Here is a 22,786-nt window from a genome sequence, read left to right on the forward strand (position 1 = left end):
GCGGATATATTAACTACCTATATCAACCTTTTAAACTAAGAGACAGCAAAAATTATGCATACATCCATTATGGGAAAGAATGAACTAAATTAGTTCAGAAGAAACAAAATAGCAATGATGTCTGCAATACAGGGATGTGTAGAGATATCCAATATAATACAAAACAAGTAGTAAAGTTGTATTAGATAAGCATTTTGCCCCATGCTAATTAGCCCCAGGAGGAGGTTTGCATATGCTCTATCAAGTGAAAAGAGCCCACGAATTCCAGTCTTTGTCCTCCCCCCAGCTATCCACGGTCAGATGCATCACAGATTTACATCATATTATCCCTGTCTTGGCCACATGCGTTCTCATCCATGTAATATGAACATAGAGTCCCCTGCTGAGACAGCATTATTAAGTTTACTATTATTATGACTTACTTTCTCCTATAGCTTTGTTTCACATTAGTTTTTTCTGTGTTCCTTTCCAATGAATTTTAGCAGCCTAAAATATGCATTCTTCAGAAGGAGAATAATAAAAGTGTATAAAAGTCTATTAACTGATAAAAAGACTTTTCTCACATTAGTGTCTGAAACCTTCACAGAAACTGAATTTGTAATTCCCACCAACAAATGAAATACTAGCAACAGAAATAAATTTATGAGCAGATAAATGTGATTTTGTATACAAATCTATAATAACTGAGTCGCTGGTCTTTTTTTTTTACAAAATGATTGCTTAGTCCAGGCAGATGGATGTTTATACTATAAGGTTTCCATAGTGCTTAGTGTAGTGTTAAATCCAGATGAAAAGAGAGTGAGTTTATTAAGGCTCGGCTGCGCAGTAGTACTTCCATACCACTTCCAGTCAGCTCAGAATTTTAGTAGGACTAACTTCTGTTCACCTGCAAAACCTTGAGTAAACACATAAAGGTAAATGATGGTCATCTAAGCACAGTTCACAGGAATTGTGTGAAGCCTTTGCACATGGGCTTTTTTTTTCTGCTCCTAAATAGATGTAATCTAAAACCAGATGTGACACGTAAACTACAAAGGCAGTGAACAGAGGTCTTTAAAAATAGAAGAAATAGTTACCAGGTCAAACATGATAATTATTTTTCTACTTCAGAAACAAAATAATTGTCATTTTTTTCAAGGGGAAAATGGATGACTCAAAGCCTACCACAAACACTTGACTATGAAGGTTGTGAGATTTACAGAAGGCAGAACTAAAACACGGGTGTCTTGGTCATGAGTACTGCCCTTAAGCAAGTGTGTTGCAACCCTCAGACAGTGTGTTTTGTAAGAGCACAATCCAAGCACAGTTAAAAATTCAAGACATCTTTCAGAGATTGTTAATGTCTTTTTAAAGTTCAAATCTGGAGAATGTTTTGATGAAGGCTTTGTCTTTTAGAAAAATATTAAGATTCTCATGGGGCCATAGGTCAAGGTTTGGGGAAAATCACAGCAAAATGTAAAGAACTAGCAACACTGTAACAGATGGATGTTCTCAAGTACTGGTGAATTTTATAGTGTGAGGTGACATCTTTCATTGGACCATCTGATATACTTAGAAAATCAGCAAGCTTTTAAATTCAGCCTTTCCATCATCTGCTTGGTTGTATCAGAAGGCTAATTTTGGAGTATAAAATTTTACTTTTAATAAAATCAACTTATGTTGATTATATATATTAATTGACGTCATAAGCCTTAGTGAAACTGGAAGATAAAAGGTTATTAGGAAATTTGTCATGGGAAGATATAATCAGGAAAATTATAATGGGCTATTAAAAATGCATCTATTATATATCTGATTTTAATATTCACTAGAGTTATGTTCTTGAGTTGATAGCTTACTTTTAGAAAGTATCTCAGTGATGCTCGTTGAAGAGAAGGCATGAAAAATCAGAAGTGGAATGGTTATTTCCAACGGTAACTGTTTTGGTGTTCCATACATTGGCTGCATAAATTCATTCTTGTGACTACTTTCTATTTTGTTTCAACCAGCTTTCTTCTGTTTCAAAATCTTTATGAGAACATTTAGGAGGAAAAGAATAAAACACACAGATTCATCCACAATTCATCTACCTTGGGATCCTTTTTCAGGTTGGGCGCAATCAACAAGCAAAAAAACGCTGGCAGACTCATTTGACCCGTTCCTTCTCCACAGGTATCAGAACTGATATTATGATGGGAACAGTTCTCAAAACCTTTTTTGCTCAGACTGTGTTTTTTTTCTTTTTTTTTTTTTGTTATTTTGTTTGCTTTTTTTTTTTTTTAAGCACAACAAGAATTTTCCAGAAATCACAAAGATGAAACAACATTATTTCTTATGCTATGGGCATCACTGTTGGAATTACTAGTTTGTAGACCAGCCTTCCATTCCGTGGCACCCTTGTTGTCTTCGTTAAGGAGTAGCTGAATCCAGCATGGTTTGGGACCCAGTGGGTTCTTTCTTCCTGGACCATCAGAGCTGAATCTGAAGTGCTCACAGACCCAGAAGTCTCACCCACCCCAGCCTGATGAGTGCTGCTGTTGCTCCCCTTTGCAAGTCCAACAGCACTGATGCTGAACATATACTTCAAGAGTTTATGACACAAGTCGTACTACACACAGAGGACACTAACGTGGCCAGCCACACAGACCAGCACTAGTAATTTTGCTGCACCCCTCAAACACCAACCACAGTCACAAAAACGTGAGCAGACAGACAGCCCCATGACACTGCTTTTCTCTGGCTAAGCAGGGCTGAGCTCACCACTGAGTCATGCACACACCCTCCCTCTATTCAAGCACACATGTTCACAGTGTGCATGAAAATGAGCTCAGACTCTTTGTCCATCTGATCTCCATGTCCAGTCTCTGACTCCCTCAATCAATCTCTGGCTTTCACCTTGGTCTTTTCCAATGTGGCCCTCACTGGTTATTCCAACCCAAAGTTCACTAGTGAGTTACATAACACCCATGCACAAAGGGTTGAGTTTCAGGAGGAGGACACAGCCTGACTCCTCCTGTTGCTGACCATCAGACCTATAGGCTGCCATGATGTTCTTTGAACATCAACTGAAAGCTGGGGATCCATCTAGGATTTATGCAGCCCGAGCATAATCAGATGTGAATCTTGGTCTGAGATTCCCTGTTCTTATCACTGAAAGCAAAAGGAGCTTTTCCCCTGACTGGCAATTAAAAGAGACTCTCAGAAAAAAAATTAATAAAAAAATTAAAAAAAATGTGCAAGGACATGTTTATATGTGCTCCTCTCTGGAGCAAGAAAGGAGTGACTGTATCACCAGCTGCAAAGTTTGCTGAATTATCTCATGCTTATGTCTGTCTCTATCTGTTTTCAGCATCAGATACCTTTGTATTAGTCCAGTCTGGTCTCAGACCAAATAATGAGATCTGTGAGATCCTTTTTCTCTCTGGGATTATACAGGCTCAGAGAAAAGAATCTTGCAATGCAAGATTATTATTATTATCATTATTTTTTCCATGGGATATTTGCCATAGTTTGCCAAGACCTCATTATCTGATTTTCTACTACTACTATCTACTATCCTCACATTTCATACCAGATTGCTCTTCTTTTCCTTCTCTGCATTGTATTTTTGCCTGGTAGGATCAAGCTTTGAGATGGTGATCATTGTTTGGACAAGAGTGTGAAAGCTTTTGGCAAATAAGATTAGTGGGGCTCTGTGGGATACAAGCATGTGCTTGAACACACTGTATTATTTAGATGCGTCCTTTTTAGATATGTCCTGTCTCATCAGCTCTGTAACAAGAGTGTACAGATGTATCAGCCTTTGAAAAATGAAAAGTTATAAAAAAATGAGTTATCTTGCAATGTGCACTGTATGACAAAAACAATACCTATGGGCAAATTGTTGGCAATTAACAGTATACTGAAGCAGTATCATTTTGCTTCATAAACAGAAAAAATAACAGCATGAGTGTTAGGACAATAAAAAGGACAATAAAAAGATAGCATAATGACTGTATGAAAATGGCATTATCAGAATATAGGGTCAAAATATTTTTCTCTTTTTTTTTTTTTTTTCCTTTTTACAATGACTTGAGCAAGGTACTTAAGTTAGAAGCTAGCTTCTCCAATGTGCCTAAACAAAAGAGAGAGAAAGACTACTGGAGACTGTGAAGGTTTATATCTCCTAAATATTGTGGCTAAAAAAATATTAACATTTTAATCATATTTTTGTTTTTAGGAAGACTAAAAAATGTTGTTTCCCAGTGCATACTATTTAAAAGAGTAGAGATTTACAACCACCACCATGTAAAAAAACATTAAGATCTCATAATCTGTTAAAATATGACAAAATTGAGGTTGTCTTTATATATTTATGTACTATTTTTCGTTTCTTTTTCTTTTTTTCTTTTCCTTCACTGAATGCACAGAGTAGATCTCCTGTTACAAAATCAGCATTATGTGGTGAAGAAAGCTGTTGATTGTAGTATTCTTGTTTGTTGCTGAATTTAGAAAGAATGACTAATGTGATTGCAGGCAGAGGGAAAAGGTCTCATTAGTCAAAGCAAATGAATGATTCTCTGGAAAACTCCTATGTCAAGTCACTTAATCTCCCTCTTCACAGATGGTTGGTATTATGTGTTTCTTATTTCCTGGATGCTCAGCTTGATGACCTGATATCTAATTGATGGACATGCTGCTCATTCACAGTAACAAATGGGAATGAGAGGAAGCTGAGTTTTGGACATAAGTACCATTAAGTGCTAAGCATTCTGAAAATAACAGGTACTGGAAATCTCAAATTAGGGACTTGATCTTGCAGAGCCTTTTCACACTTATCTTACCTGTTCTTGTCTTCCAATACCAAAATAGAACTCCTTTACTGACAGATAATTTAGGGTGATATATTAATAAAGGTGTACTCATTATCAAATACAGTGGTGATGGGTGCTAAAGACAACTCCAGGAGCAAATTTTGATTAAGGTAACATAGAATATGAGATAGAAACATATGTTGAATGCAGAGGGTAGAAAATACAGGCTTGCTGGTGTAATAATTATATCTTTATAATTATTATAACTTTTCACAGTGCATGATAATCCTTATATAGGTATTACCTTGCTTTGATTCTCTTAGCTCAGTAGTTTTAAACAGTTGAATCTAAGCATGTATTTCAGTATACAACTCATTTTGAAGAAAGAGAGGCAATATTCTCTAATGTAACTTGACATAAAATGCTACTTGGACTCCTACATATTTGGTGTGAGGAGCCAGCATCTCTTACATGTAATGAATGTGTGTGTGTAATGATTTGTATGTGGTGAATGTTTCTTGAAAATCAAGACACATTCTTAAGAGCCAGATACATGAATTATGCATCCTAGCTTCAAGATTGTGCTATATCAGACCTTGACTATTATATATAAAAGTACAAAACAAAATGCAAGCATACATACAAATAAACTAATTTATATATATATATATACACAAAAATATTTAACTTTTAAAAATACATTAGAACACTGAAGGTAAAACAAAGTATTCCCCCACATGTTTACAAAATGTCACATCTATGTTTGCATCTCACACTTGAAATAACTTTCTGCAAATATTTTTGCATCAATTACATCTTGAGTTCGGGTACTCAAGTTCTTTCATTAGAAGTTATAATTTTTTCTCTGAATTGAACAGATTGAGTAAGGTAAAAAGGTCCCTAATTTTTCTTATCCTCACCTTTTCACAAAGCAATTCAATGAATTAGACAGTGATCTGTTTCAGCCTTCACAGGTCTGATCTATTCTTCAATAGACAGATGTGATGGTACCAAATAAGCAGTTAAATGCAATTCTTTCTCTGTATACCTGTCTCTGTCTCTCTCATACACATTCTCTCTCATACATGCTATGTATGTATTTAATATGACTATTTGTAGATATAGTTTCAGGGAAACATATTTTTGTGTTGTCTGTGTTTAAAATATTCAAAATATTTAACAGGGTTAACCAGTTTGCTTTAATTTCTCATCCCAATACTGAATTAGGTTCGTTAATCTTGATGACCTAGATTTCCCTCTCTCCACACCCGAGTTCTGAAGTAACTCAAAACTTGTATGTGAAATAGACTTATTAGGACATTTTAAATAATAGGTCATCTAGGAGACCATAAAGGATACTGAGTTTAAGAGTGATGCCAGTTATCATGATGTTGAAATATAGACTAGCAATTATGCTGTGAACATCGTTAGATGTCTCCTTACAGAATACTGAAAAAAAAAAAAAGGGAAAAAAAAAAAGACATTTAACCATATCAGTTGCCACTGTTTATTCACAGAATCTTCTTGATAAGTGTTTTCTGTCTCTCAAGTTTTGCTTATGAAAAGTTCACATAACAGATTTATAATTATGAGAATTATCCTCTCTGTTGTGGTTCCCCATTAGGCATTTTAGGTCCTAAAAAGTTATGTCTAAAAAATGTATAGGACATTCCTACACTTCATCTGTCTCCATTTTTTGACGAAATCTTTTGTGAAATTCTAGGCTTCAAGCCCAGAGTGTAAAGGACATTTTCAAAGGCTCAGTAAAGTGCCCAGATGAAAGGGAAGGGGCATTTATCCTGTTGTGATCTCCCCAATATTTTCAGTTAACTACTATAACAGGCTCTCATTCATGGAACTGAGATGAGTTCTTTTGAGAGATGCCAGAAAAGCCTAGGCCTCAAAGCTAGAGAGAGGGACTAAAAGTTAGACAGTAAAATTAAGCACTGATGTATTTTTATTCCTTTTTGACTTGGGGTTGACTCACTTCACTGGGGGACGTTCACTTAAATGTGTTCATATGAGTTTGCAGGGTTTGCGCTGCAGCTGTGATTTACAGATGAGATTTTTAAAGTTGTCAGATATAGTTTGGTGATTAGTCAAAAGCATGTAGTTTAGGGGTTGTGCTGCTCCAAAAAAAAAAAAAAAAATCTCATCTTACCTCAGTATAGTTTACTCTGTGGAAATCTTGGTCATATTACTGTCAACAGGATGTTTGGTCTTGACTTCACGTAGTCTGGTTCTTCCATGCAGACAGTTTTTCCTTTAAGATAATCAGCCATGACAACTGAACAGAGGGGAGCTTTGGATTGTTCTCCTAATTACATTTCATGTTTATTTTATAATAAGCATAGTTCTGGCTGATATTTAAAAGAAGAATATGATGGATCTGTGGAACTGAAAAAGTCTTGTGTTTTAATGGATCTAAAACATGCAAACTTTGTTTTATGAAGATAAAAATTGTATAAAAATATGGTGCGTATAATGGAAAGAAGACATTCAGGACATATATGAACAGAGATAAAGATATTCAGATTTAGAAATATTGAAGAATAAATTGTCTTAATAAATTATTCTTTAAAGTTTTAAGTTAAAGTTTTAAGTAGATGGTCATGCAGTCTTCTGACCATAACATAAAGATTAAATTTAAATGCAATTTACCTGCATAATTGACACCTAGAGATGTAAGTAGCTCTAAACATCAGTTCTTATTTTAGCTCCTGTTTTTAATGCAGTCTAGATTTGCAGTTCAAAACAAAAATTTGCATGATTGTTTACTCTTTCCAATTAAAAGTTATTTCTAAACAAAAAAACCTACCTGACATATAAATCTGAGCACATTTATAATCACATAAAATTTTACTAGTGAAACCAGCTCTGTTCCAATTTCAAGAAATTTGCTACTTTCCCAATATATTTTCTCAGGCAATCAAATTTTATTTAGATAAATAATACTTTGACCAGTTGAGGACAATGTATTCTGTCACTCAAGAAATTTTCTGTAATGTATTCTCTAACTATATCATGTTTTATTGGAGCTTTTCAATGGCTGACTCACATAATGACTGCAACAAAAGAAAACATAATGCCTCTTAAATGAGAACCCTCCTCTAAAGAAATGTAGTTCTAGCTCAGTTGCATACAGATTCCAAAAAAAGGCTGGGTTCAAACATGCAAATTTTATATCTGAGAGACTAATTATAAGCACATTTTTTCTTTCATATGCCTTTCAATCCCACTCTCTGTTTCCAACAACTAATGGCAAAACTTGTTTAATGAAGTTTTTCCTTTCTTGAACAACGCTGCCCAAACACACTTTGGAAGTTAATCCTCAGCATGCATGTAGTGTGCAGTGGAGTGTGAAACCGGGACATCTAAATGAGTTGCACTGGAGTTATTCTGGAGCTGTATTTGGAACTGCTTTTCACTCTGAATCGTATGGTCATAACACCTCAGACAGGTGGTGGCTTTTTTCAACTTCATTTTCTCCCCTTTGCACACTACGGACATGTCAGACACTCCAGTTTCAAGGCATTTACTAGAGTAAAACAAACCTTTGATTTATGTGCATAAGTGTGCTTTTGTGCTATATATTTTTAAACTTTCTTTTCAACTGATCTTCTTAACTGTAGTCTTAACGCTTTTTTTTTTTTTTGACTCTATGAATAGGATGTAAAATAGTTTTTCTTCAGTAGAACATGAAACCATTACAAACATTGGAAATGTTTTCTAATTCAGGTTTCTTCCAGCTTTTAGAAAGGTCTCTAGGTTAGCATTAAGGCTGCCAGGCAACATAAAATTGCCTTGTAAATGTACATTTATATTTATGTTATAAAGAATAACTTACATGTTAAATAGTTTTAAACATATTATATTTTTGTCTCCTTAAAAATATTACCTTTATCTTCTGTACCATGCTTGGTTCCCATTCAATCTTATTTTCAGTAACTTTTGGAATATTCTCTTATTCTCCTCAAAATAGCTTTGCCTTCTTTCATATTTTGCTAACAACATGCAAAAATAAATAGCTCTAGCTAGTCTGCTTCTTTATCAGTTACACATCTAGATAGAAAATACTTTGATATGAAAATCAAGGGACAGCTTTATCCCCTATTTATGTCTGATAATGACATTGATTATTTCACCAGTGCATATTTGTTCTTAAGTTAGATCTTGCCTTTTTTAGAGCAATAACTGTAATATTTTAACACATTGCAATGCAAATAGGTTGCTACTGTTTCTCAGTTTACAAGAAACTATTACTGATAATGTTTTTTTTTTTCCCCACATATCATTAGCCTTTTTTTTTCATAAACTTTAATGTGCACAGTTTTCAAACTGTATGTACAACAAACGAATAAAACAAGTCTGTGTTCTGATCCAGGATGTAATGAATAAATAACAACAAAAAAGGGTATTGTTGTGTGGGCCTGGTGGCTGTGGTCTAACATAAAAATAAAATTTCCAGGCTTCCTCTGCTTTCTCCAGCACGATTTCCAAAGAGAAACCCAAAAAAGGCAGAGTGTGCTGTTCGTGACTACAGAAGAAAGGTGGGATGATCAGAAGATGGGCCTGAAGTGTCTCGTTTATATGCTTCATTTTGTATTATGACTGACAGGCTATCAAAAAGAGAGTCCTAACATGAAATGGAGAAAAATTTGCAATTGTAATGTTGTAGATTAATTTAGTCCATAAATCGTGGCCTCTTAACTTCATGTAATAGCCTTTAGCACTGGGGTTCAGTGATTAGAACTTCAAAAAAAAAAAAAGAAAAAAAAAGAGTGGACTCTTGTCTATGTGTGTTTCATTTGATCCAAAACAGAATCTCGTACATGGTAGACGACTGTGTTTTGTTCTCAGTCCTTTGTATTCTGAAGAATTCCTCATTTGCTCAGGTCTGAAATAAGAATCTGTTTATATCTTTGCTGGGCTACCTAGCATGGACAGCATCAAGGAGCAGGACAAGGAATGGATAGGGGAATGGCATGACTGGAACAAGTGTAAAGAGCAATGAGCAGAAGCAACTCATGCCATAAAAGCAATGTGGTTCAAACTTAACTTTGTTAGCCAGCAAGAACTGACAATCCTAAACTTTGAGTGAAATGTTATGAAACCAAAATGATGTGAAGAATTAGGCATTTACCTAATTAGGTAATTTACTATGTTGAATTTTTCTCCCATTAGTGAAAATGTTGGTGTTGGTTTAAAGCTAATTAAAAAAAAAAAAAAAAAAAAGTCTGTAAATGCCAAAAATCTTCTCATTAAACATTGGAAAGTTTAGGTTACTTTTTCTGGATTTCTGATTTCAGGCTGGAGACACTTTGTTAGTACTGACCTCTTTAAATCTGAATCCCGCTTTTATTACTGACAGCAATATCATTGGGAAAAAAGTTTGATATTTCAGTAAGGTTTTTCTGGGAAGTATATCCTACTATTATAACAGTAAATAAAATTACTCCTATCTCATCTGTAGACTGCCCTGCCAGCCCACTCAACACTTGGAAATAATTTATCTTCTAAAGATAAATGTCAACTTCAAAATGTATATCCTCAGACAACTAATTCAGGTGCCTATACTTGAAGCTGAGACAACGATGGTTCTCTTTGTAGCCAAAGGTGACAGCCAGGCACCTTCAAAGAGTATTTCAGATCCCGTACACTTACTATTCAGCATCTATACAACAGAAGAAGTACCTAAAAAGTAGTAGAAGTCATCTTCCAAGATGTGTATGATTGCTACATCAGATTGCTGTAGTTCCTACCAGGTGCATGTAAGAAAAATCCACCAATATTTAAGAAGTACATAAAATCATATGTGGCAGAGTAATTGAAGATTGGTAAAGTATTGGAGGAAAAAAAATCACAAATAGTTCCTTTATTCATGCACTCTTCCCCTAGCACTTTTGGCTATTGTCAAAGAGAATACTGGTCTGAAGAGACCATTGGTTTGACTCAGCACATTCTTTAGTTTCCAAAAGGAATAAGGAATATGATATTTGGGGGCTTTGGCAAAGAATCTGCCCTGGAGACTTTGTGATGGAGTACCATCACATATTATGATATTAAGTATAGCTCTCTGTGTGAGAAGTTTCTCTTCCAGGATCAAAGCCTAGTATTACAACCATGTTGTTGAAAGTATGATTTACAGTTACCACTCTTTAAATTACCTTTTTTTACTGCTTTTATTTCCTTCAAGGTACTCAGATCTTAATCTTCTCAGCCTACCATCTGCTTCCAGTGGTAGCCAAGGGGCAAAAACATTTATAACAGCAGCAGTGAGGCTCAGAAATGTCTTCCATAGGTATTCATCAGTAATTAGTAAAAAAAGACCTTAATCACAAAAATAAATATTTTTGTTCTGAAAAAATAGCAGTTACTCTTCTCAGCTGAGTTCATTGAGTTAAGATAGGGGCATGTTTAAGGCAGTTTTATGCACTGAGTGAACTGGCTAGTGAAAGATTCTGGGAAAACTTCATAGTCACTTAACGCATTCTTTTGCTTTTGTGTGTATGTGCAAAAGTTTGATGAAATTCATTCTACAGGAATTAGTGTGAGATTAACATTATGAGGACCAAAAAAATGCTAACCAGCACAAGTTTGGTTAGACACGCAAGTCAAATAAGAACAAACGTATTGCCATGAGAACACTCTGACCTGAAAATTATGGCTAGGAAATGGAATTTTCATCCCTCTGAAAGGTCTAAAATTCTAGAAAAGTAATATATCTCCTACATATCCACTACAAATTAACAAAGGTTTAAATTCAGATTTCAGATGTTCTAGGAAGCTAAGAGTTCCATAAACACTGAAGCCAAAGAAAAAATTCCACTGAGAATAGGAGCTGAAGCTCATATGTTCTAGATTTTAATTAACAGAATGCACTGAACTGGATAGTAATAATTAAATAAGGAAAATATTGTGTAGAAAATAATGTCAAATGAGATTTTTCCTGTTAAGTTCAGGAAATTTCTATTCATGCATCATGATATCTATCCTGCTATTCTTCTGTCTCTTAGCTAACAGGGATTACCTACAATTTCACTTTTGCAGTCATGCCTATGATAAAATAAGAAATATTAAAAACAAACAAAAAACTAGGCAAAAGTCTTACCATGGCAAGGATATCTGTCAAAAGAAGAAACCTTTATTTTCCTCTGAAAAATATGTAGACATATACACTCATCTCATATCTGTTGGTATTGGTATCCAGACAGCAGAGGACTTAAGGAATAATAACCTCTCACCATCAAGAAGATACTACAGAAATAACATGGCATACAGTGGCCTCTCTCCAGAGAGAGTTCTGTGATTTAACTTTAGCTGAAGTCTTGCTGGGTTCACCTTGTCCTTATCAGCAGAATACTTTTCCTGAAACTCTGAATGTTTTGGATAAATGTAGATATTTGGCAGTTTATGACATAGTCCAAATTTTGACATTGAGGTAACATATATACATTTTGTAAAGCCCAAGAGGAAAGCTGTTCATCTGCCTTCATTAGGGATTTGAAAAAGGTTAGGCATCTAAATATGTAATATGAAAATAGATAATGCATTATAAATGATGACATCTCCGGAGTTCAAAACTGAAATGAATTAAAGGATCATTTATGTATAATATATGTATAACTGTACCATATATATATATATATGGTATATATAACTGCTAATAGAGGAAGAACAACTGAGATGAGAGGCAGAATATGTAAATGAATCAGTTTTGGGAAATCTAAATGCTAATGAAAGCTTTCACTTGCAACTTTTCTTCTTGCCTTTGTTTCAGGAAAAAATCATTTTCACATTGCTGTTAAGGGTTCTTTTGATGATGATTATTTTACCCACATCTTTAAAAAAATATTACTGACCAAAACATTTGCATGATTAGCATGAAGTCTGATTTACAGTGATGTTTTTTATAAAATAATAGACAAATCACAGGGAGACTTTTGCAAACAAAGTGGAGTCCACTTCTCTGGACTTGTGTATACTTGCAATGAATTGAACAGTTGTCTCAGGTTTATTATCTATGATTAACTCCATGAGTATGCTTTATTTAAGAAAAACCCTCAGAATTTAGACAAATAACTATTCAGAATAAAAAAAATGAAGCAAAATATTTTATCTGTCTCCTGTTTGGGGAGAACATTTGTTCAGATTCTCAATTGTATCAAAAATCATTTCAGAGTACAATGTGATCTTTATTTTACTTAAGAACTTTAGGCAATTATACATAAATTATTTTTTCTGTTTTTGAGAATGAAATTATTATTTTTTATGTTTATTGTTTAAATATAAAATCAGTAGTGTTGTCACATAATATTTAATAAAGAAATAACTAAGTTAAGTATGCTGATCTATAAACAGTATATAGGATTCTAAAGTGTTATTCAGTGTGATCTCATTTACTACTACTTGCAAAAAGTCTAAATTTAAGTGAAAAACAGTTTATTATTTGACATTTCACATTTTTTTTTTCGGAAGAATAATACACTTCTGCTTCTAAAACAACATATTTTTCTGGTACTGAGAAATGCAATTCATTACATTGAAAATTACACCAAAGGCCACATTATTGTCTCACCATCATTTTATCAAGCTTCCAGGTTGTATTTGTTATGCTAAAAGACACTTAGTGTGAACAGCATTCAAGGTAAATAAAAAACATTTGGTCACCTGGAAACAAACAAAAAATAATCTGTTTGCATTATACTTAACTATAAATGTATTAAATACTATAGTATTAACACTTTTTTTTCTCTCAAATTTTAAGAAAAGAGCAACATCACTTCAAAATCAACATGGAAATGGATTAGCCAAGGCACAGAACATGTTCAGCCATCCTCATCATACTAATGAGAAGAATAGTGAGGTTTTTGGTCACTCATCCAAATCATTTAGTCCCTTCCACACAGCAAGTAGACAGAATTGTATATTGTTCACATGCTTGTGAACTAAACCAAGCCTTACTTAGCTTGGTTTAGTCACTACATAGATATTTCCCACCCTTGCCTTCAAATTTCTATTCCTGTCATATTCTCTATTGCACAGATGGGCTTATGCAGATAAGAAAAAACAACATTTTGTGTCACTGTGGTACGTAAATTATTCTGTATGTTATCTGAAGAACACAATTTCATTTTAAGTCTTCATTTTTGTTGAAGGCTGAGCAAAGATGACATTCAATTTCAACACCATACCCACTATAGTTTAGGGTCATATGTATAATCAGATGGAGCTTTTTTGAAGATTTAGTTGTTGCTCTTCTCTGCTACTAACTCACATGAGCCCATAAATTAAAATGGCAGATAAAACAGTATAATACACACAAAAAAATCTATAGAAATCAAAAAGAAAAACTTTGATCTTGATAAATCAGCCTGCTGGATAAGTAAGTAAGTAAGTAAGTAAGTAAGATCTAGGTGTGAGAAAAGAACTGAATTCTAAGTCCAGACATTTTACTCTATGCTTTGCTGCTGACTGTGAGCACTTGTTCATTATGTTACAGGATAATCTGTTGTGCCACAGTAATATGACTGCATTCAGCAAAACATAAAGGCCATAAAGGTCCATTAACATGGAATTTAGAGAACTCTGTTGAACAGGCCATTCCAAGAAAATACCAGCTTGTTACAGCATATAAAATTTTAGCTCAGATCTGAGCTGATTTCAGAGGCCTGTCTCCTGACAAAAACTTTGGGACACAGAAAACAAGTATTCCTTTTATTCTATGACAGTTAAAGCACCCCATTTGTTAGTTTTGCTTAGCTATCTAATTTATTTAGACTGTTTTGAACTGGAAATAAAAATAATCTCCCAGGACAGGGGTGGGTTTCCAGTGAGTGCATCCATCTCTGTTAACCATTGCATGAAGTGTGGTACATGAAATCACCTCAGTCTCAGCTAATAGATCAAACCTAAGCAGTTTCACACAGGGCCAGATGGAACATTTCTTCCCTTTGGACTAAGGACACAGGACTGGCTCAGGATTGGATCAGCCGAGTCCCAACAGCGTGGTTCAGTTCTAGTAAGAAAGAGAAGCAAATATCAGTCACAAGCAATGACATGCAGTAGCAGCAGAAGAAATCTTACAGTAGAGGGTGAAGAGGCAACAGGAAATGTCACAGAAAGGAGTTTGGAGGCTACAGGAGTTTGTTAGTATATATATGAGCTAATCCATAGACTGTTGGCCTCACTGACAGGCAATGGTTTGAGGGATTTGCAATTTACTAGAGTAGTTGTAGCCTATGGTTGTGAACGACTTGCCTCATTGCACTACACAGTGATTTTTCTCCATTCATAACCATCTCAGACTGAGAAAAAAAAAAAGTCCCTGTTTTTTGGTATTATTCTTGATGGGATGGGATGGGATGGGATGGGATGGGATGGGATGGCAGAAGAGGAAGAGGAGAGGAGAGGAGAGGAGAGAGGAGAGGAGAGGAGAGGAGAGGAGAGGAGAGGAGAGGAGAGGAGAGGAGAGGAGAGGAGAGGAGAGGAGAGGAGAGGAGAGGAGAGGAGAGGAGAGGAGAGGAGAGGAGAGGAGAGGAGAGGAGAGGAGAGGAGAGGAGAGGAGTAGAATAGAATACAAGAATCCTGACAGTGTTTAATGAAATGGTATAGATGCAACCATACAGTTCACAAATGATTCTTTATAATCAATCTTTAATAACCATAACTGAAGACATCTTTTGGAGCTAAATCTAGTTTTCTCTCTCCTTCCGTGGCTCTTTACTCACACCAAGGAGGTAAGTATCAAAGAAGCACAAGTATAAACCTGTTCTGTGTAGTAATGTCTACAAGGAGTCTTGTTTCTTCAAGGAAGCAAATTATGCTTTTAAACAATGGAACCAAGAAAAATCCCCCCCCCCAAAAAAAATAGATAGAAATCCCCAAATCATCAATATTTTACCAACCAGCATCTGAATGCTAGGAGGATATTTTGTGTGAGAGCACGAAATGCAAATGCAAACATTAAAGCCTGCAATTACTTCTTTAATCTAGTTTTCTTTGGGTTCTCTGTAGTAGGAGTTCTCCTATTTCATTTGTATTCATTTTCACTGCACACAGTACATATTGATTCTGAATAATCTGTCACTTCTCTTTGTTTTCTGTCATTTAGACATGTCTGAAGAAGTATACTAACATCAAGAACCCAGCTACTTAGCTACCAGATGTTTTTTTCTCCTTTGGGAAAACTACTGTCTCAGCAAAAAAAAAATATGACTTATTGCCTAGGTATTCGGTGTTTAATTTACTTCCATGAATGTACATATTTCATTCCTTGCTTTCATTATCTTCCATTCAGACAGTTTAAAACAAAAATGTTAGTTCCTCCTAAAGCAGACTAGATATACATACATATACGTACATATATATTTAATTCCACATAAAATATGTGCAGTATGTGATTGTGTTCCAGTACTTGTTTCCTAAATATGTTAGTAGTACTTTCTGGGAGGATTTCATTTTATATATCCTCATTTCCTTATTTCTAATTTCTCTATACATAAAGCCATAGATTTTCTCAAAACAATGATATTTAGAGAGAGAAATACTACTCTATTTTCAATATAAATTCTTTCTGCAGTATAACCATTCATTTTATATAATCCTAATCCATTGTATTTGCTCTCCTTTTAAGTTGGATCATTTTTTGTTGTTGTTTAAAAACGTAATGTTATAATCTAGCACTATCCTTTATTTTAAGTATAAAGCAGCTAACACAAAAGCCAATTGCTTGCTATTTCTGAAAGAGACCTTTTTACTCTCAGCTTTATATTGTTTTGGTTGACAACATCAGTGGTGTTTTGTTTGAGATATGAAGTATTATCCTAAATTTAACATTGTTAGTACTTAAATGAGAAGAAAGTTCTCCATGAAAAGCTCTTCAAAGAAAGACTACTTGAAAAGACTTTTCAGTAATAATTATTTTATACAGTGCTACACTGAAAATTCTTACACTCTTTGTGTTTAAATTATTTGTTGTCAGTCAACATCCAGAGTTCATTTTATTCTCTTCCTTGTATTCATCAGACTGAAGTGTGAATGCCGGTGTTGACCTACTTTAATATGTTGATGTATACTAGTGCTAAAAAGAAGTGACATCTGTATTTTAATTTTTTTGAATTGTCACTCTCATGATGACTAATAGTATGTAATGATGCTTGTCTACTGTCAAAAAGGAAAAAAAGACCGGTCTCCTCTGCATCCCATTTCTCCTTTTTTGGAGGACATACCTATATTAAGGTCATAGGTTCATTAGTTTTAGACATTTACAAAAGACCTCTAAATGTTAGTAATACATCTAGGTCGCCTTTATAGCAGATTAGCTTATCAGCTGAGATGCAATTAGGATGCAGTTATTTACCTAAATGTAGCTTCTTTATCACAGTGGAATGAATAAATATATGGAGGCCATTGAACAGATCTCCAACAAATAAAATAAAGGTACCTAGCTTAAATGTTACACATATCCTGCAGACACTTTAACGTAAGTGTGGTGATGCCACTCTGAATATCACATTAAAATTTCAATGCGAAAAGATTTCAGTTCTTTCTAGCTGTCCTAGATCAGTAGGTCAGCAGCTAAAATCTTAATTCATAAGTAGTATGCAATTAAATACACATTTTAATATTTCTGTGTAATATCATGTCATAACATTTAGTTTAACTGGTCAAATTTTTATCAGGTTTATTTATTTATTTTTTTTAATTTTATTTATCATTTTATTTTGCACCAAATGAAAAAGTATTTGCCAGGCAAGCAATTTTAAAAGGTTTTAAAGGTTTCAAAGTGCTTAATTGCTTTTCTCTTGTTTTTTAAAGGTAACCACTTTTTTTTTCCAGTCTATGGGTTGAAATTATGCCTTTTGTTAGGTTCTTGTATGACATCTTAAATTGTTAAATCACAAAGATTAAGAGAAAGAGAAGACATAGTTCTAATATGCAAGAAGAATTCTTGCCAAATTTTGCTTGCTGGCATTCATAAAAAAATCTTTCATGTTAATAGGACTAATGATGACATTTCTCTTAACCACATTTACAGTAGCATAAAAATTCACAAACATACAAAATTCCAATTCTACATCTTACTAATATCATTGTTCTTTTCCTCAGGGTGCTGATCACTCTATAAAATCTATGGGAAAAAGTTGACCTAATTTAGTCATTTATACATAAATAGAGCTATAAATGAAAACTAATTTGTTTTAGTAGAATAAGGACCATGCATTTAGAAGGAATTACAAATGTGTAAGTGTATATGTGCCTATATAATTTTAAACACCTATGGAAAAGTAAAATAATTATTCCTTTTGTATATATCACTGTTGTGGTGTTGTTACCCAGTTGGACAGCTGAGGACCACCACAACCACTCTCTCACTCCCCTTCCACAAAGGGAAAGGGGGAAAAAATACAATGGAAAGGGCTCAAGGGTTGAGATACGGACAGGGAGAACACTCACTAGTTATTGTCACAGGGAAAACAGACCCAGCACAGGGAGATTCGTGTAATTTACTACCTACTACTAACAAGCTAGAGCAGTGGGAAACTAAAAACAAACTAATAAACACTTTCCCTCCAACCACCCTCTTCTACCTCCTCCCCCCAGGCAGCGCAGGGGAACGGGGAATGGGGGCTGCGGTCAGTCCCTAACACTTCAGCTCCGCCACTCCCTCACAGTCACTCTCTGCCCCTGCTCCACGTGTGGTCCCTCCCATGAGATGACGTCCTTCCCAAACTGATACTGTGTGGGCTTCCCACAGAAGCTCCAAAATGGAGCTTCAAGAACTGCTCCCACATGTCTCCGTACCACGGAGTCCATCCATCACCCAGGAGCAAACTGCTCCAGCACGGGTCCCCCACGGGCGGCAGCTCCCCCCAGACCCCCTGCTCCTGCATGGGCTCCTCTCCAGGGGCTGCAGCTCCGGCCCGGGGCCTGCTCCTGTGGGGGCTCTCCATGGGCCACAGCCTCCTCCGGGCCACATCCACCTGCTCCACCGGGGGCTCCTCCACGGGCTGCGGCATGGAAATCTGCTCCATGTGGGACCCATGGGCTGCACGGGGACAGCCTGCTCCACCAGGGGCCTCTCCACAGGCCGCAGGGGAACTGCTGCTGCGTGCCTGGAGCACCTCCTGCCCTCCTTCTGTACTGACTTTGGGGGCTGCAGGGCTGGTTCTCACTACTCCTCACTCTCCCAACTGCTGTTGTGCAGCAGTTTTTGTTGTTGTTGTTGTTGTTGTTGTTTTTCCTCTTCCTTAAATCTGCTCTCAGAGAGGCACAAACAACATCACTTATTGGTGGCTCGGGCAGCAGCGGGTCTCTTTGGAGCTGGCTGAAACTGGCCCTTATCTAACCTGGGGTACCTTCTGGATTCTTCTCACAGTGGCCATCCCCTCCAGCCTCCCTGCTAACAAAACCTTGCCATGTAAACCCACTACATTTTTAAAATGCATACATTTATTGGGCTGATGAGAAATCCTTAATGTTTTTAACAAATGCACTGTTAGTAACATACGGTGAATAACCAGTGTCTAACATATTTCTGTTCTATTAGAGTACATATTACCCCATTAGTCCTATTCATTCCATGTTGCAAAGTGCATGAATGCTACTCATGGCTACAGTTTATGGTCTAGGACTCCGGGTTGGGCATTTATACTGTAACATTTAACACGGAATGAATCAAGGTGCTTACATAACATGTAACTTTTGTACTGTTATAACATTTACATAAACATGTATTTATTTTTATAATAAATATATGGTAAAATAAAAGCTCATTCTTTTTATTTATTTTTCATATATCGTCCTGCCCTGTGTTTTGAAAAATGAATCTTTTAAGGAAAATAATAATTAGCTTTCAGATGTATTTGTCAAAGACACTGCTCCCTAACATCTGTTTAATCGCATCTGACTGTCAAGAACCGCATTGCTGCTAATATCTTAGACTAGGTTGTTCTATTTTTCAATCTACTGCAGATTTTCTTGTCAGATTATGTTAAAGGAATGGAAATGCATTGTTTTCTAGTTCTAAGAAGATTCTTAGGGACTTTCTACATTAAGTATATTTTACTGTCATATATATATATAATTTTTTTTTTTCATTGTACTCATCCCTCCTTTGTCAGCCGTGTGTTTTTAATAGAGTTCCTTCAGTGAAAGCATGATATGGCCACCTCAATTAATATCACACTCTAGTCTTAATGAAAGCAGTGTGACAGGAGCTACATCACTTCCAAACCACTGAGAGCACCATTGGAAATGCAGAAGCATAATGCGTGAAAAATTTTTGTGGTTCTTTTTGCTATCCTCAGACTGCAAAATTCAATTTAGAACTGTTCTTGGAGCAGCCTATAGTGTAGGTGGCAGCAGTAGAGATGGAGGTTTTGGAGGTTGTATACTGCCATGAGTATACGCATAATAACTTCTGAGCTGCAAGGAAGGTGAGATTCTTCTTGCTTTATCTCCCCTTCTATAGCACTTTCACACATACAATACTGCAAAGCAGAGGAAGGGTGTCTGTCTTGCAGATGTGGTACCAAGAGGTACTCAAATGAGTAAATCCATATGCTGCACAGAAAGAAGAAAGGAGTTCCTAAGGCCCTTTGGTTAATATAATTCTACCTCTCAGTATGCCTTATAACTGTTCTAGTGGGAGCTAGTCAGTTCTGTGTGGGTTTCTGGTTAGATTACATCAAATTGATCAGCATTCTCTCTGCATTTTCAGTAAGACCTATTTCTGTAGTTGCCTAACTCTTCTATGTTTTCAGTTGGTAGATTTTCAGAGCAGATTTTCAAAGGTAGACTTTCACTCCTTATGGAGATGATATGACACTGAAGACCAGTGGAGATTACACTGACTTATCACAACCATCCCAGTCAATGGAACTCAATGGCTTTCACTGGAGAGGTTGGAAGGTTCAGACTAGATGATTTCTTACTATATCTAGCACAAGTATTCACTTCAGATCATCTAGTAAGCCAAGTATGTCTAAAGGATTTGGTAGATCCATATCAAACGGTCTTTTATCCTACTAAAGTTTACAAAGAAGAGGTAGAGGCTTAGTCCTCAGAAAAAACAACAGCCAAGGGGTGACATAGCCCCAGGGAGAGAGCAGATCAGAGCAGATCAGAACAGGAAAATGGAATCAGATGAAAATATAATGAAGTCCACCCCACTTATGTAGCTCCAAAAAAACTGCTTAATCTTGATTGCAGCTGTTTGGTGTCAGCATTTCACATTCTCATTGTCTACGCATTTGCGTATAGGTCAGACCCATGGTTCTAAATCAGCTAAATCTCTTCAATGAGAACAGTATTCAGCTTCTACAGTGTCTGTACATTTTTGTGGGATCATTTATAAATGGCAGTCTTTTTTTTTTTTTAATCACAGAGGCCCAGGAGAGGACTTGAGAGAACTTGCTCTTTATTCATCACTGCTTTTATTTTAAAATCTGTGGATGATGGCAATCTAATTCACAGATCTCTCACAGTTATATTCCTTTAGCAACAAATATTTGTGTAAGGAAATACAGTTCTCACCTCTGTGAGATTAGCTGCAACATGTCGGGGAGGAACGACTTGTTTTAATACAGCATACTGACTGCATTAATCTGGTCCTTATTTTTTTATTCTCTTTGCTACTGAAAGGTAAATGTTTACCACATTTAGTAACAGTAGTGCTTCAGTTGACAAGAATATAATATGGCTGCAATACTGTTCCAGAAGTTATTCCGATTTAGGAGTGTTAAAAATAGCATCATAAATCATTTTTTTTCAGGAGCAATTTATTTTTTTCTAAAAACTCACTATAATAGCTGATGAATTTTCATGCTCCCCTGGGAGGCTTGTTTGTTTACTTTGGTCTTCTCTGTTTTATTTTTTACCTTTCTTTGTGTTTTTATTATTATTTTTTTTTTTACTATGCTGTTGCAAAAAGATGCAAAAATGGTCAGAGATGAGGATAAATACATTAACCTTTAGATTCTGTGGTTATGATTGAAACAATTCAAGCCGATCAAAAATATTCATTTTGATTAAAAGGTAATTTTTCAATAACCTGCTCAAATGTTCTCATAAATTTATCCTCTCTGTACTCATGCCTATCATCTTGAACCTTACAAACAACTCTTTTTTCTTTTTTCTTTATCCCCAAAGAAATTCACCAGGCTCAATCTCCAGAGCAATTTCCTAAAAAGGTTTCCTAAATAGGCCTTCCCACACCTTTCTCTCAGAGCAGGGAATCCCTGTTTGCAGCTTGAAATACCTTCTGGAAAACTTTCACAGGAGCAGATAGTACATGATTTCCTTTTTTGTCTGTTGCTCTCACAGACAGTCTGCCATCAGTAACAAACACAACTTTGTGGTAGCTCACATGCTCCATCCAGCAAAGAATAGTACTAGTCACCAGGGAATGGTAGGAGCACAAGTAATACATTACATTTATGGCTAGGCCTGAGACTTGTATCCATGTCTGCCATTACTCACAGTGGTGGATTTAATGATGTTACCATTTTGGATTTTTCAGGTTTAAGAACTTCTTACTGTAGATGTTTCCTCTTGTAGTAGTCCCTGGAGTGTTTCAGATATTACTTTATGTTATTGACAGCAGACGAGGTCATAGTCTCTGTGGTATATGGGACATTTCTGGAGAAACTGCTATCATTTATTGTTAAATCTAATTTGAGAAAAGAAACAAATTACCTCACACATTGTGTATGTATTAGAAAAAACATGAAGGAACCTAACACTAATAATTCAAAATAATGGAAGCAATAGGGTTCCTTCTGTGAAATCACAGACTGTTCAATCACAAGCCCTTTAAATTGTGCCCAAGCTCTCCAGGCACCAGGGGTCTCCAATAGGCCCCAGTGTGAATTCTTCTTCTGTGAAGCACAATAAAGTAACGCTATAAAGAAGAATGAAACCAATCTATTTCAAATTTTTAACACACTAATAAAAATACATTTCATTTCCTTTATGGTTCAAGCATAGCTGTCACGCCATACAGAGACTCA

At 35.7% G+C, this 22,786-nt stretch overlaps 1 long non-coding RNA gene across 1 annotated transcript; it reads right to left on the bottom strand.

Moving 5' to 3' along the window:
• Nucleotides 1-13,288: 13,288 nt before the first annotated feature.
• On the bottom strand, nucleotides 13,289-22,327 carry LOC118245772 (uncharacterized). Its single transcript, XR_004777968.1, has 3 exons — nucleotides 22,257-22,327; nucleotides 14,659-14,790; nucleotides 13,289-13,442 (listed from the first exon to the last, which is right to left on the bottom strand). It is a non-coding gene; the product is annotated as an uncharacterized LOC118245772 (long non-coding RNA).
• Nucleotides 22,328-22,786: the final 459 nt, after the last annotated feature.

The sequence above is a fragment of the Cygnus atratus genome, chromosome 1 (assembly GCF_013377495.2).
Source record: "Cygnus atratus isolate AKBS03 ecotype Queensland, Australia chromosome 1, CAtr_DNAZoo_HiC_assembly, whole genome shotgun sequence".
NCBI classification, from domain to species: Eukaryota; Metazoa; Chordata; class Aves; order Anseriformes; family Anatidae; genus Cygnus; species Cygnus atratus.